Source organism: Seriola dumerili, unplaced genomic scaffold (genome assembly GCF_002260705.1).
Source record: "Seriola dumerili isolate Sdu_G_001 unplaced genomic scaffold, Sdu_1.0 BDQW01000025.1, whole genome shotgun sequence".
Taxonomy (NCBI): Eukaryota; Metazoa; Chordata; class Actinopteri; order Carangiformes; family Carangidae; genus Seriola; species Seriola dumerili.
The window spans coordinates 5,638,856-5,654,556 of record NW_019174280.1 but is presented as its reverse complement, the minus strand read 5'-3'; positions in this window follow the sequence as shown (position 1 = coordinate 5,654,556).

Sequence of the window (15,701 nt, the reverse complement as noted above, 5' to 3'; positions counted from 1 at the left end):
TGTATGTTTTATTTAATCTGTTTAAATGAAGGTATCCACCCTGCCAAATGGGCATAAAACACAGCGTGTGTGCACCTCTGCCACCAAGTTTCACTCACAATTTGGGGACACAGTGAACATCCACTGACAACATAGATGACATCTTTGCGCTTTAACTCTCTCATATCGTTTCTTTATTTCCCTTGGTGTTGTGCGCTCTTACAGAACCCAGTCACCTGAGCTCATGTGAGCTTGTGCGATCATGAGTTGGGTCGCGTCAGGTCAGGTTACGAGTCTTCCATGAGCACAGGTCAGACGTAGAGTTTCTGTTGCAAATACTTGCAGGTAGCATGTTAGGCCCGGTGCTTGAGGTTTGTGAGGAGCCATGAGTTGTAACCTAAGGAGTGAATGACTTAAGTTACGATCATTTTTAATGGGTCACAAAAAGACAGTTGTAGCAGCAAATCACCGGTGCTCACATTTCCCCTGAGAGGCCTGAGAATCCTCACTTGCCAAAAGTAAAAATAAAAAAAAGTGGAAATATTTGTGCTCAAGCTTGATGAACTTGCCATACAGTAAGCCGATATTACAGGAACAAGTCGTCTCTCATTAACGTAACTGGAGGAGGAAATGACACAATCCTCAGTGCTTGCAGTTTTATTTTAACTCGGATCTCAGTGTCAACACCGCGAAGGATTATTACAAGGCGCAGTAGTGTCTCTCCCCGTCTCTCTGTTTGCCATCGCACTGTAATATCTGACAATTAAGATCTAATCTTTTCCACTGGCTCTCACAGCTAGCATGCCAGCCCACCGCTGATCAAGATAAGCAACAATCACTTTGATTTCTGAATTAGAGCGTAAAAAAAAAAAAAAAAAAAACTGCCATCTCAGTCTACTCACATTACCATGTACACTGCAACCTTTTATCCAACCAATATTATACTTGGCACAAGCTTCAGGTTGACGTGCAAAATAAAGAGGTCAGGAAGGAGAAGCATTTCTTCCTCCTGCTGCTGGAATGCCTCAGTGTTTTTAAGCCCGACCTCAGCTTTTGTTCTGGGCTTCGCCTTTTCAGTAATAAATAATGCATCTGGTTCATTAGTTTGTTCACTCCAAGGTGGACCGGGGAACTCTGTTTCACCCCCTGGTAATAAATCAAGGAGGAAAAAAAAAAAAAAAAAAAAGAAGCTGTCAGGAATAGGAACTCAAAGTCACAACATGCCTTCGCTGGCTCAGGATTGCCATCTGTCAGATCCTATAGAATTTTTGGTACCCACATGTCCTCACAGGCACGCCACTCTCCACTAATGATCAAACCTCCGTGACAAATACGTGTGTGTGATATTTGGCAAACAGGAGCTTGTGTTTGATTTAGTTGGCCTTGAATGCTGCGTTTCATCGTCCAGCAGAATGGCAAGTTCAGTCTGGCAAGAAAACGCCAAAGTTTCCCAACGACGTGCACGCTAATGATGACGGGAAACAGAGCAGCGAGGGGGCAGCTCCTCCTTTTACTAGCTGTTTATTCGTCTGATTATTAAAAGCACGTTATGCTCTGTATCATATAACCCCATGTGATGAAACCCCGCTTCCCTTGGATCCACGGATTTGTCTCCCCGTGATAATCATTTTGGACGGTTTCCCGTTTTTCCCTCCATCTGGTCCCTGCAGCCACTCGGCCACATCCCAATGCTCTCTCTACTTTATATTAGGACCAACGGGACGATGCCACTCATGCTCTGCTTTCCCTCTGGCCAGCACTCACTCAGCATGCCCGCATGTGCACGTGTGTGTCTTGTTCCTTGAGGAACTTTGCTTTTTTTCCAAAATCATTTTAAATCAAAATAAATGTAGTTAATTTGAGTTACTTGCCCAGTGCATTGGCGGAGCGGGGCAGACGTCCAGCAGACAAAGCATCATACAGCATGTATTGCATTTAATAAAGCCTCTGTATGTAGTCGATTCGTTCAGTGAGAGTGACTCTGTTTTTCAGTGCACGCTCGGGGTGATGATCAGCTGACTCCATGATTAGATCTCACCGCGACAAATCATTTCTGAGAACATCGTAACAGTACAGCTCACATGACTGTCAGGAAAAAAAGCTAAATAGATATGTGTGCTTCAGCGTGTGTGAGTGCTTCAGCGTGTGTGTGTGTGTGTGTGTGTGTCTGAGCTGCCTGCTGCTTCTCAGGGTCCGTTTGGGTGGCAGCAGCCCAGGGAGTTTTGCTCTCATTAGGAGTGCCACGGGCCAATTCAGCATTACTCCATCCATGACAAAAATTCTACATGAGAAATGGCGAGAAGGAGCCAGCTGGTGGGAACCACACACTCCCTGCAGCCTGAGCACACTGTGGGGTTAGAAGCATGAAAATTGGAGCTTTGTGTTTGACCAAGTAAACATTTCCTGAACTACTTTTCATAATCTACCGTGAATTATTATCCTTTTTGGAGTGCCTGTATTAAGAGAGTAAATATTAGTAGAACTATTTGTCATGTAAATTCACAAGCACAGATATTAAACCTGCTACGCAATCAACAAATCATTACTGTTCTTGAAAGAACACAAATGTAGTATGGAGGCTGTGTTCTCTATGATGAAAAAATCTACTGCACTAAGTTGCTGTGAAGTTTCCAGTTTTCTTAACCTTTTCATTTGTGCATTGGAAGCGCTGCAGCAACATGTCCGCAGTAGTGAAGTTGGACAGAAAGTGCTAATAACATTACAGTATTACAACAGGGTCCATTTCTTGGATTTTTAGGTCGGGGTTGGTGAGGTTCCGGAAATCCGTCTTCAGGGGGGCGTTCCGGTTGAAAATTCCCACCGGGATCTCGGAAATTCCGACTTCAACGCACCATTAACCTCCGCCTGACTCCATCACACTGCATCCCTCATATCGCTCTCCAGTAACTCTCCACGTTCTTGTGGTCGAACGGCAAACAAACAACAGATAAGTCAGAACAGTATAGGTTAAGCTGCAGGAGGTTTATACGTCTTAATTTCAACACACAAAAAGAAAAAAAAAACAAAACATGGCAAGGAAGGCCTAAAGAAAAACACTGTTTTGTTGCATTGTGGGAAGTGTAGGATCCTGAGATTTTGGCTCTTTATCAGTGTTGACAAGTCAAGATATCTTGTCCTCTGCTCCATGGATTGTAATAATCACTTTTCATCCGTCTCTTGTGAGCCCCAAACACCTTGTGGAAGTGCAGCGCTCAACATCTGGAGTACGCCTTTAAGGGGAGATGATGTTACTTTTGATGCAGGTGGCTAATTTATAGTGTGTCTTCTTGAAAATATGAGGACGAAGCAAACACACATGCAACTTACCCTGTGGTTAGGCGCAATCAGAGAGCAGGGGAAAGAGAAACAGTTAGACGAGTGGTGGACTCTTCAGAGACACAGTGCAGCATGTAAACATGATGTTCAAATTCCATCCATGGGACTCGTGTTTATTATTTCCCCTCACATTGCCTGTTTAGAAAATCCATTAATAATTTGTGTTAACAATGACACGGGCATCTGCTCTTCACCCTCTCTCACACAGACGACCGGGGTGTGTGGAAAGAATAGAAAAGGAGGTCAAGACACCTGTTGTATTCTGGTCTGACGCTCAGTACCTGAGTTACCTGAGGAAAGAGTCTCACACGAAGAGCTGGAGAGAATTTGATCCAAGCCAAGCCCATCTGTTACATCCATGAATTATGGAGCAGACAAGTAGAGAAGGAGATGTGAGCGCTGGCTAATCAGCCGTCTGATTGGACAAGGTTTGGAGAGTGTACACAGTACGAGTTTGTATGCATATACACGTCTATCGCTGTGCAAATGTCTGGAAACACTACAACTACTGAGCAAACAAACGCACAGACAGGGGGCGTCGTGCGAGCAGCTCGCCTGTGCAGCTGCCTGCCGTCGCCACCGTGACCTTGTGCGCCGGCCGACAGTAGGGAAAACAGGATTTTGTCAAATATGAGCCGCCGCTGATGAGGAAAAACACAGATCCGTATCCCACACATCAGCCAGCCAATCAGAAAACAGATCTGCCCTGGGAACAAAGACGGCAACAGAGAAGCAAAGGCAGTGTCGAACACGCGTGTGCACACACAAACGGCGGAGAACGGAGCTGTCCAGGGGCCAATGCACGCCCACGCTCACTCCCTCGGCTGCAGGCGGGCGGGGTGTCAGGTTGCGTCTGGCTGGCGTGTGTGCACATATGTGTGTGTTTTCCTCTGGCTGACTCTCAGCTTTCACCCTGCTCGGCCTGCTCGCCCTGTGCACATCTGTGTGCGTGTGTGTGTGTGTGTGTGTTAGAGAGCCCCCGGCAGGTCAGGTTCCCTTCTCACCATAAGACACAGAATGCAACGACAAATAAGAGTCTGATTAGTTCCTTCCTTCCTCAACAGCACAAAGCCCAGCCTAATCCCTGAGCAAACACACCATCCATGGGGAGGGAAGGGGGGGGGGTGAAGGAAGGACAGAGTCCAACCTGTGGAGGAAAAAAGATGGGAGGATGGGGGGAGCGAGGGGTGGATGGATTTGTGGAGGAAGAGGGAGGGGGGAAGGGACGGAGGAGTGGATTGAGAGGAGGGGATCGATGAAGTGACAGTAAGAAGAGGGGGGTAATGAGACAGGAAAGATGAGGTCCGGAGAGAGTGGGGAGGAAATAAGAACAATGCAAGACGGAGGAGGGAAGATGGAGGGATGGATTAAACATGCAGGAGCTCAGGTGAAATGGTACCTCTCCTGCTGACCTGTGCCGAGGCTCAGAACCTGACAGGAAATGAAACAGGACTGAGGCTTGATGAATGCACACTCCTGTTTGCCAAGGCTAATACTCTCTGTTCAAACGCCCAGTGGTACGTAGGGTGTGTGTCTTTACGTGTGCGCAAGTGCTTTAGGTGTCCATGCATGTCTGTAGGCTAACAACAACCAAAAAAAAGAAAAAAAGACACTGGCCTTGTGATGTCTGTTTCCAACCACGTTATATCCACCCCTGACGGCTTGCATGGATTCGACCCAGCGCTCTGGTTGTTGTTTTATGAATGAATCTGCGGCCCATATGTTCAGTAATTTTTGCAGTAGCACAGAAAGTCATGGCACTCTTACTTTCAAGTGGAGCAGTTCAAGGCCCTCATTCACGGCAGCGTTTCACAGTAGCAAATATGCCCTGATATGTGCACTGCAAAGGTCATCAGACCTTTTTGAAAATGACTCACTCAAGTCTTAAGTACTTTTATGCATGGATCGAGGAAAATCTCAACAACATTGGTATGGGGGGAAAAAAAAATGTTATCAAAGCAGCCACATCCAACATGTTTTCTTTAATTATTTTTTTTTTGTACAAGGTTAAAGCCATGATGTCAAAAGCTTTTATGTGATGTTGAATCTTTCAAATTATACCTAAACTTTGGTTTGTAGAAAACTGAACTGGTGTTAAACTAACTGTACAAGTGTAAATCACTTCAACATCACAGTTTTGTAAAGTCGAGGGTTATGTGAGTCGTCAGGGGTATTTTGCACTGGGCTTGGATGCTACAGATTTTTAGTAAAACAGTTTCACACAGGGGACGTGGAGTTTGAAAGACATGGGTATTTACAATACCAGGTATGGAGGGTCTAACAAAAGTTGCATAACAGGAAGTGTAGGATTCAGCATTCTCAGACATGGACCTATACTACGAAATAAAAGTCAGTATAAGCATCAGCTTCTATTGCATCAATTTTCACCAATCTTTATTTTGTCTTGTATGTCCCCCCCCCACTTTTATATTAAATCACTGGAGTAAAGTAAATCATCCAGGCCTGAGCATCATCGTAGGGGTACTTTGATGCACATTGTAGTGCTACTAATGCAAGATGCCAATATATGCAATCAAATACATGTTCTGTCAGCAACAATACTCACATAGGCTGTGGCATTCATGATTGATTGGTATTAAGGGCCCCATTCGTGCTGTTGACGTCAAATTCCGAACCTACCATCTGCAGCCTCAGCACAAATCCAGATTCATCAGAAGACCAGTCTTCTACTGTCCAGTGTTGGTGAGCCTGTGTCCACTGCAGCCTCAGATGCCTGCTCTTGACTGACAGGAAGTGGGACCTGACGTGGTCTTCTGCTGCTGTAGCTCAAGGTGGTGGTGGAGGTGTTTTTCTGCTAACCACAGTTGTAAAGAGTGGTTATCCGAGTTAGCGTAGCTTTTCTGTCAGCTCCGGCCAGTCTGCCCTTTCTCCTCTGACCTCGCTCCCTCTCATTCCTGAATCCGACATATTTAAAGATGGCGCCGGTGTGTGCGGCCTGCTGTCTGCCGCTGTCAGCTCTGTCTCTGTCTGTGTCATTTGTCACAAAAAAAGCTGAATCTTTAGTGGTTTTTTTTTTATGACCTGGGTGAACATTAACTGAGGCTCCAGACCCGTATCTGCAGGATTTTATGCTTTGTTCTGCTAGAACATGATTGGCTGATAAATGCATAAATAAGCAGGTGTGCAGGTGTTCCTGTTGAGGTGCTTGGTGAGTGTAACTATTGTGACGACCCTCTCTGAGCAGGCCCCCTGGCTGCAGTATAGTATAAGCTGGTGGCAGTGGACTAGTCTCTCTCTCTCTCTCTCTCTCACTCTCTCTCTCTCTCTCTCTCTCTCTCTCTCTCTCTCTCAGCCTGGCTTCCACCCGGTTTGGGTTTGTTGTAATTTCTTCACCTTTACGTTAATTTTCTTTTCAGTTCAGTAAAATAAACTTTTTTTTAGTTATAACTCTTCCTGGGTTGTGACAATTTAACAATATATACAGCTGTCCATCTTTTTGTTTAAAGTACAAACTTTACATATCAGAAATGCCACAATAAAAGCCGTTGAATAAAACAATATTTCTTTACTTTATTTCATTTATAAATGCTGAAGAAATTTTGAGTATTTTTTACTCTTAATTTCATTGTGAGAAACATGTTATTAATTTAAGATATAAAGTATACTTAGTGGTATTGTGGGCCCCCAGGCAGCTCTTACTTTCTTAATTTACCCATCTTTCTGTCTCTGTATTCCTTTGCCGACCATTAAAAAAAGAATTATAATCTTGAACAGCGTCACATGGTGCTTGAATGTGTCCTCTGGGTTTTGACATGTTTATACGTGTCCACCGGCACATGCTGGAAGTGTGTGTGTGTGTGTGTGTGTGTGTGTGTGTGTGTGTGTGTCTGTGTGTGTGGCGGGCAGCAGTCGTTAGCAGAGGAAATGAATAGTTGCCACTATCGTTCATCGTTCCCTAATGAGGCGGCTGGGCCCTTGCTTCTCCTCATGTCTCCTAGTTTTATACGTTCTGTGTGGCCAGGTCTCCTTCTCATCTCATGTCCTCAGAACACCCAGGGGCCTCATTACCCTACCGCCATTGTTTATTTGGGGGGGAAGAAGAAAAGAGGAGAAGCAAGATGAAAGAAAGGTCTGTGATCGACTCTTTCCTGTCGCACAACCTTTTTGCAAGGCCAGGTTTGCTCTTGGGGTCTGCAAAACAAAAACAGACTGCACAGTGTTATAGCGTGTGTGCATGTGTGCGTCTAAGGCGGCAAACTTTTGATGGAATTCACTTGATCAGCGCCAGATTGCTTCTTGGTGTCATCTAATCCTGTCTGAGGGTTATTGTTTTGCTATTTTGGGGAGACCCAGCTCTGTTCCCCTGTGCAGTCTTCAGAACGCACTTTGAAGAAAGATGATGTCATGGCTCGAACCACAACCCTCGTAAGTTGTAATTAAAAATGAACTGCCTCTGATCACATTACAGGATTATATTGTTACACAGGAACATAGCTCAAAGCCTGATGGGAAGGATGAGAAGGGTAAAGAGGGAAGTGGGAAGTTTTAGAGCAAGAAGAGGACATATCCAAGAATAAGAGAAAGCAAACAATGTTTTCTTGTCAGTTAAATTTTAAAAGAAATATTCCCCTTGCCCAAATATCAATAATATTCAGTAGCTTTCACTTCAGAGCTGTTTTGCTGTTCAGTGTTTGTGCTATTCCTGTGAACAATGAACACTGAATAATTGGTTGCGTAGCCCCGAGAATCTTTCAGTATGAGTGGATTCTATACTTGCCAATTTCACTAAAGCTCAGCAATTACACTGCAAGGAATCCATAATAGCTGAGATAGAAAAAGAATTTACCCCACAACATAAGTTTCAAAAGACCATAAAGTAACACAACAATGAGCCATGTTTCATTGGCATTGAAGTCAAAACAGTAGTTTGAAAAAATCTAGCTAGCTGGCTAATACATGCATTCTGGTGGGTATGTTGGCATCTACACCTTTTACTCAAAATGCAATATTTGACAAAAGAAATATTCACTTCCACTTACTAGATTGCTAACTAGGTTTTTTCAGTTTATTTATTTAATCGGGAAAGTGCGCATTAATCAACAGAAAGACAGACAGTTAGCCCTATAGCCTAGTTTTCATCTGTTGTCCCTCACCAGTTCTTGAGGTGGCCACCTAAACTCAGAATAAAAGATTCATCACAAGTGACTAATCAAAATTTTCTACAGATACAGGTACATAATACAATATAAGAAACAAAACAACGAAACCATAATTACGTGATAACTCTGCATTGCATAGAAAACAAAACAAACAAAATACAAAAAAAAAAAAAAACAATATAGAGATCAATGAGGGAAAAACAAAAACAGATTACACTGAGAGAGACTATAATGTCAATGTCAGAGATGAAGTGGTATAATTACACGTGATTGCATGTGTGGTTTGCTTTAAGCCGTATCTTACTTTTATATTTAAAAGTTAGATAATTAGCACTCTCTCTTAGCTCAACAGGTAAAGTATTCCAGCTGTGGGTGGCTCTGACTGAGAAGACTGTTTGCCCAAACTTCCTTGCCACTATTATCCTTCTGCATTATCAAGTGACTTAATGGGGGAGGTACAAGCCCGTGGAAAACCTTAAAGATGAGCCAACCGTCTTCAAACCATATGCTTCTGGTGAGCTTATGATGTTTACCACTTCAGAGTCAGATAGTTCAGGTTTTCTAAAAGTTGTTTCGGCACCATTGATGGGAGGATATGCTATGTTTTTGGATGAGAAGCTGTGGGCCAGCTCTTCAACTTGCTGCTGTATCCTGGTTTCGGGTTAAGATTTGATTCACTTTGTTCAAGTTACTTTGTTCGATTATCAATATTTCTTCCAGTGAGTTGCATCAGTCACTCTAGTAAGGAGCTCAGCTTTAGCTGTCCTTAGTTCCTTACTACCTACATACTTATCAGATGTGCTTATCATTACCATGACCTGATATAAGTGTTCCTTTCAGTGCAAGATCTTGTTCTTCCTTTTGTTGCTAGAGCGCATCACCGAGTCATGGTAAAGTGTTCTTTTCTCTGGGTTTGTATTGTACCTTCCAAGTGAAGGAGGGCATTACTTAATAGATGTGAACAACGTTTTACAGCTGTACTCAATGGCATTTATAAAGTCCTTCATTTCATTTTATGGAATTCTCAGATGAACCCAAACCCTAACCTTATGTTTTCTTTTAAATGTATTTTTCAAACTGTTTTCTGTTGAGTTTCCGCGACAGTAATGTGATGTTATGGTCAAGTATGGGATCACTCAGCATGGTCGATTTGATTTCACTATTCCCCTCAAACCTGTGTGCCTTAGCGGTGGCCATTGTTTAGAAGAGCAGAGTAAGTTGCATCAGCGGTCTCCAGTTCATGAATATATCTAGCTATATTTGTAATTTGCCAATATGATAACCTTTTAAACCTACATACATTTTTGGTCACCTGGTGGCATCAGAAACTGTAAACACTACTATGACATATTGTTGTTATGTTGTTAAAGTTGTTACAGCTAACATGTTAGCAAACAGACGTCATACAGAAACTTTGGCAGTGATTATGAGTGTTGCCACCTGACCACTGTAAGTCCAATGTTCACACCCCTGTTAGCTCCATTTTTATTTACACCAACTCCTCAGTGAAGTATCTGACTCTTTCGATGCTAAGTGCTCCGCTATGCTCATCAGCCAGTCACGAACCTTGTCTGTCAGTGGGTTTATTAGAGCTTTTTCATGACAGTTGTCTCTATGTCTGCAAATGGATGATGAGAGCTGTGAGAGTGAACCAAAGACGTGAAGTGGCAAAGCATTCAACTAACAGAAGCTAAAACACTCTGAAGAGCAGAGGAGAGCTGTAGAGTTGGTGCCACAATGAGTGAGTCCTTGTACTTTACACATAGTTATTTAGTCTATTGTCATTATAAAAAAAAGTTGATTCGTGCAGCTTTAAGTGAGAGTTTTTTTGTTCTTTTTGATAAAAGTAGTAAGTTGCTGAAGCAGAAGTCAACAGTAACTCCTCCGGTGTGACGAACTGATGATATCTGACAGTGTAATAGCGTCCAAGGCTGGATTCTCTTCCTTCATTTCATTTTCCAAACTCATTGTAATAAATTGTTATTCATGGCTCCACTGACAAGTTGTGACAAAGGTTTAGAAGAGGCTGTTAGATTAGAAGTGGTGTGGTGGAAATTAACGGCATTGTCAGATGAAATAGCGAGCATATTGTTCACCATCAGTGTTCAGAGGTCACCTTGGAAAAACAGTGGGACTGATTATAATGATCACCTTTAGTAAGCAGCTGAAAAGAGCTGACAGGGCTGGCTCATAATGCACTGTTTTACTTTTGTTTGCCAAGAGACAGGGAATCAAGTAAACTTATTCAGGGAGTTTTTGTTGTGGTGTAATGTATTGTGCGACGTGTATTAAATGCAAAAAAAAAAAAAAAAAAAAAACCCTCAGGACGCAATGTTCACAAAGTTGGAACTGACAATGCTGACCAAAGTGACATTATCAGAGTCATATCAATTTTCATGAAACTTCTCTCCCTTTTTTCTTAGATAAAAGACTCGCACATCTCTCAGAATGCAGTAATGTATGAGTCAACTGGGTTTAACAGGAAGATTAGCATTTCAATAGCTATTCAGCACAAACACATACACACAGACACACACACACACTCAGCCAAGGTAATTGAAAGTACCGCACTGCCAAAATGACTTCCGGTATTAATTTGATCAATTTAAGCAATCACAACTATTTCTAAAAACCCTACTGGTGCAGTGGGAGTGAATGAAGGCTTTAAAACACTGCACTGGGCTGCAATGCATTATGGGTTGTATCATCATTATGAGTTTAGTTTCGGTTAATCAGCACACTTCAGTACTTCAGTATATATATATATATATATATATATATATGTATAATTATATATAGTACTGAAGTACTATATAAAATGAAGGGTCCCATATTGTAGAAAGTGAAATTTCCAAGTCTTCTCTGCTTATAAAACAGGTCTAGGTTCAATATTAATACTTTGAAAGTATCAAAGTGCGCAATCCACGGACAGAGTGCACACAGCCCATATGCAGGATTTGGTTTCTGTGAGTGTTTACCTGAAATCTGTTATATTTATAATCATTCATCAGCCAATCAGAAGAGAGGCTCAGAGCCTCCTCTCTTCTGATTGACTCAGGAGTTGTAAAACTACAATTAGATTGTTTTAGGTACTTTAATCCAGAAATCTATCTTCTTACGGATCAACACTTCAAATAAAACACGAGAAAAGTGTAAAATATTGGTCCTTCAAAAAAAATGCAGTTCATCATTGTGCAGTAGTGTAGTACCTATCACATATCAGGGAGATTATCTATACAGGGTGGCTATGAATAGGACCAAATAGACCTTCACAGAATGCAACGTATAATAATTCATAAACAGTAAATGTCATCATAATGCGATTCTGCACGGATGATCAGTCTGTAACACTAAGCATTTAGAAATATTGTGTGCAGTGTGTACTGTGCACAGTGGCTGACACGTACACCGAACAGCCACAACATTACAATCAGCTGTTTTAATGTTGTGGCTGATCGGTGTAAATAACGTGTGTCTGTAGGGACTGTATTTATAATTCATTCAGGAGCGTGATTTAATATGAACGGTGTTTATGAAGCATAAACGATCCTCAAGTTACAAGTGAGCACAAAACACAGAAGAAGAAGAATAAGTGAGCAGGACAATAAGCTTGTGATTGCTGATGCACAGAGATCCTGCCTCAGGTCACCTGGTTTAACACTTTGCTCAAGAACAACTCAACATGGTTGTTCACCCACATTTTGTCAAAGGATTTCTCACCAAACAATACAAGAGGAATCCACACTGAACATTATAATGTGGAATAATTTAGACAAAGGTGGAGATTGTGTGTTTATCATCAGTTTTTCAACAGCCTAAGGAAAAGAGTCGTGAAGTCCGCGGTCCACTGTGCCATGATCTGTCCTTGCCCGCCCGCCTGCCTCTCAGATCTTACGAGACAGAGAGAAGCATGGTGTGTTATCGTCATCTACTCCTCCTCCCTCTTTCTTCTTCTCCTCTGTCTCATATTCTGTACATGATTCTTTTCCTTTGGTGCCGGATTGGTTTCTGCTGTGTTTGGCAGGGGGCCTTATGGATTCCTAGGGCTATGGGGTTTTTTTTATTTTGCTTGTGTGTGTGTGTGTGTGTGTGTGTGTGTGTGTGTGTGTATGTGTGTGTGTATGTGTGTGTGTAGGCACCGCGCACACGTATCTGCACCCATGCCTGTACGATGACAGCGAGCGCTGGGCAGTAAAACCGTTGTGTGAGTTCCAGGTCACCGGCGGTGCCACGCTCCTGATTTGAAAACGTGTTGTTTGGGAAAAGTCACACAGTGTTTGAAAGCTGCTATCCAATGGTCACACCGAGGGCGGTGTGTCTGACCAGTTGTGTACATTTCCAAAACCAACAATCCGAAAGCCTACACCAACTTTTTAAATTGGTTGTCCATGTGTATTTAGGTGTGAAAAGGAGGCCTGGTTTCAAATGGTCTGCGGAGTTTATTTAAAACATCTTCTTGCATTGTGCTCAGCGCTCGACGGCTCACCAGGAATAGATTCCAGGAAAATGTTTGCATGTACCAGCATTTGATAGCTCCTGCAAAACAAAGGATTTGCTTTCATGCAGAGTTTGGTTCCACTCCTACATTCCTGGGCTCACTGTTCATCTAACAGTTTAGAAGACTCACTGTTTTCCTCCTTCTTCGTGCTGCGCTTTGGCCGTATTCACATCCTCAAACACAGCACATGTCTGCTGGCTGAAGGCTCTTTTCACAAGTGCACAGTATTGATTTTGAATATTGTCTGATTTATACCAGAGTCCAGCAGTGGAAGTAGTTTACAGCTGTATTATAAGGTCAATACACTAATAAAAATGTATAAGAAGCATTTTTTATGTTGTAGCAGTAAGATGCCAGTAAAAAGGTTTTAACTGTAAAGCAGCTGTAGGAAATGTGTTTGACGTCGAGAGCTGCTTTGTTTCTCAATAATACCTTGTCTACACGTGGATTTGGGGCTTTTTTGGTGCTGACACTGAATCGTTTTAAAGGAGGAGTGGAATTAATTGCAGCTCTGACAAAACAAAGGAAAGCGGAGAAGAAATAACATCAAGTCTCTGAGGTGAGGAGTAGGCTAAGACCAGGAGGTGTTTAACAGATCTCCAAATGACAAAAAATCCATTAAAGCTCCAGTTCATAACCCCACCAGTTTCTGCAACAGACAGCCTTTATCCCTAACTTTGTTTAGAAAATGCATGAAAGACTTGGCTTTCTGTTACAGTCAGACAAAGTGCCTTGTGAACATGTTTTTCTGAAGCCTTAATTCTTGTTCCTCTCAGGCTCAGCATGATCAATGAGTCACATGAAAACACATATTTCCTCATTAACTGCTTTATTCAGACAGATTAAAGCCTGGCACTGGCCTGTAAAAATCCTGGTGCTGCCTCTCGGAGACCAGCAAATATCTGTTGAAATCTTCCCCACAGCTGAGGCCAGGAGGCCCACCAGGTCCTCAACCAAACCCAGGCTGGAAAAGTGGGAAATTTAGCCCAGCCTGACTCGGCACATCAGCTCCTGTCAGGTCCTGTCAGACTCGCGAGTAAATGTCAAAGCTCCAGCCTGGATGGCCGCTGAGTATTTTTTTTTTGTGAGTGTTTCTTGGGAGGGGGCTTCAGGGAAGTGCTCTGCGCTGTCCTGCTGGAAGGGGCTGAGCACGGAAACATGTTCTCTTTTTCTGACTGTGCTACTTCGCATTGGGAGGAGGATGGAAGCAATTACCAGCGCCAGCAGCTGAGAGAGGGCCAAGCCTCTGCACATCAATCAGCATTACTCCACCGCCACTGTTCATGTGCGAGCGAGAGTGTGTGAAAGAGCACCCCCGAGTGGCGACATCCGTCCTAACACCGCAGCCAGTTAGGATACCATCACAAATACAATCTGCTCAAGGGTCTTATATCTGAATGGAGTCCCTTTTTTCCTCTAAATTAATTTTCACCACCTAATTGCTATGTTCATTACCAGGGTACAATAATGTCAAAAAACCACTGTCCTGATTTAATTTCCATGGCTGAACGTGAAATGAGTTGGAAAAAGAGGCAAAGCCCTGCATGTGCTGCTTGTCATTTGGTTCATGTTGAACTGCAAAGCAGAGGCAATTTAGGTTAATGTGGAATGAGGAGGAGGGGAGAGGTTTCAAAAAAAGCAGGGGTAATTTGGTGTGGCAAATTGATGAGTCATCTTTTGTTCAGAGTCTTTGATTGACAAAAGAGCCGCGCGGCATTAGTGCGGAAACAGACTCCGCGTAGATTTGTCATTCTGTCACTCTCTTTTTTCTTCTCACATGGCGACACTCTCTCTCCCTCTCTCTCTCAGGCTTCATGTCTCTCTCTCTCTCTCTCTCTGTTGTGTAGTCCTCATGTGTTTAAGCTAATTACAGTTCAACTAAGCCTTGGTGTATCAACTGTGACATTTCCACTGTTGGCGTGGCAACATTAGTGGTACTCTCCCGGTATGTCCGCATTAGCGACATCACACGTTGGCCAAACGTCTGGCTGCACTTAACAAAGATGAAAGGGGGGGGGGGCGCAAAAAAATGTTTTCAAAATTTCATATTATCTTCTCTGAATTCTGCATTGGCACTTCATTTAATATCCCTAAAATTGCACTGCCGAAAGGTGAGTTGGAACAATCATCCTCCCCTGATTAGTTCTTTGCTCTTGGAGCGCGGTTACCCGAGCTCCATCAGCTCATGCATACTAAACCGATGAAAAGCACAACAGCCAAATGTTTATGCTTTGTGTCTCTAAGGTAGAATGAGTTAAAATAAAAGCCTGTTTGTTGTGCATTTTGTCTATGGAGGATTGGAGCGAGGCGAGAGGGTGTGTGTGTGTGTGTGTGTTTATGTGTGTGTGTGTGTGTGTGTGTGTGTGTGTGTGTGTGTGTGCAGCATATTCAGGTCGTACTTCAAGGCCAAACTGGAGCGAGATGAAAGGGAGAGACAGGGCGCTCTGTCCTGTGACGAATGATTGTTAGATATAACTCAGCCCTAGAGGTAAACAAACGAGGCTGATTTTCCATGGGGTAAAAAGGATTGAGGGTCTAGATGAGTTATCTGTGATGAGAGACAGCGAAGTGTCACCACATCAAGGCCGGTGCTCTCTGAACTATGTGAAAACATGGACATTTATATAATGCCCCCATGTAGCTATTGATTGTGTATGATTATGTTATTAACAGAAACTGAAAGCTGACGTGACGCTGCAGATTGTTCCCACCTCTCAACTCGGCACTTCCTGGATGAGGACATACATTTTTTTTTTTTTTTTTTTCTT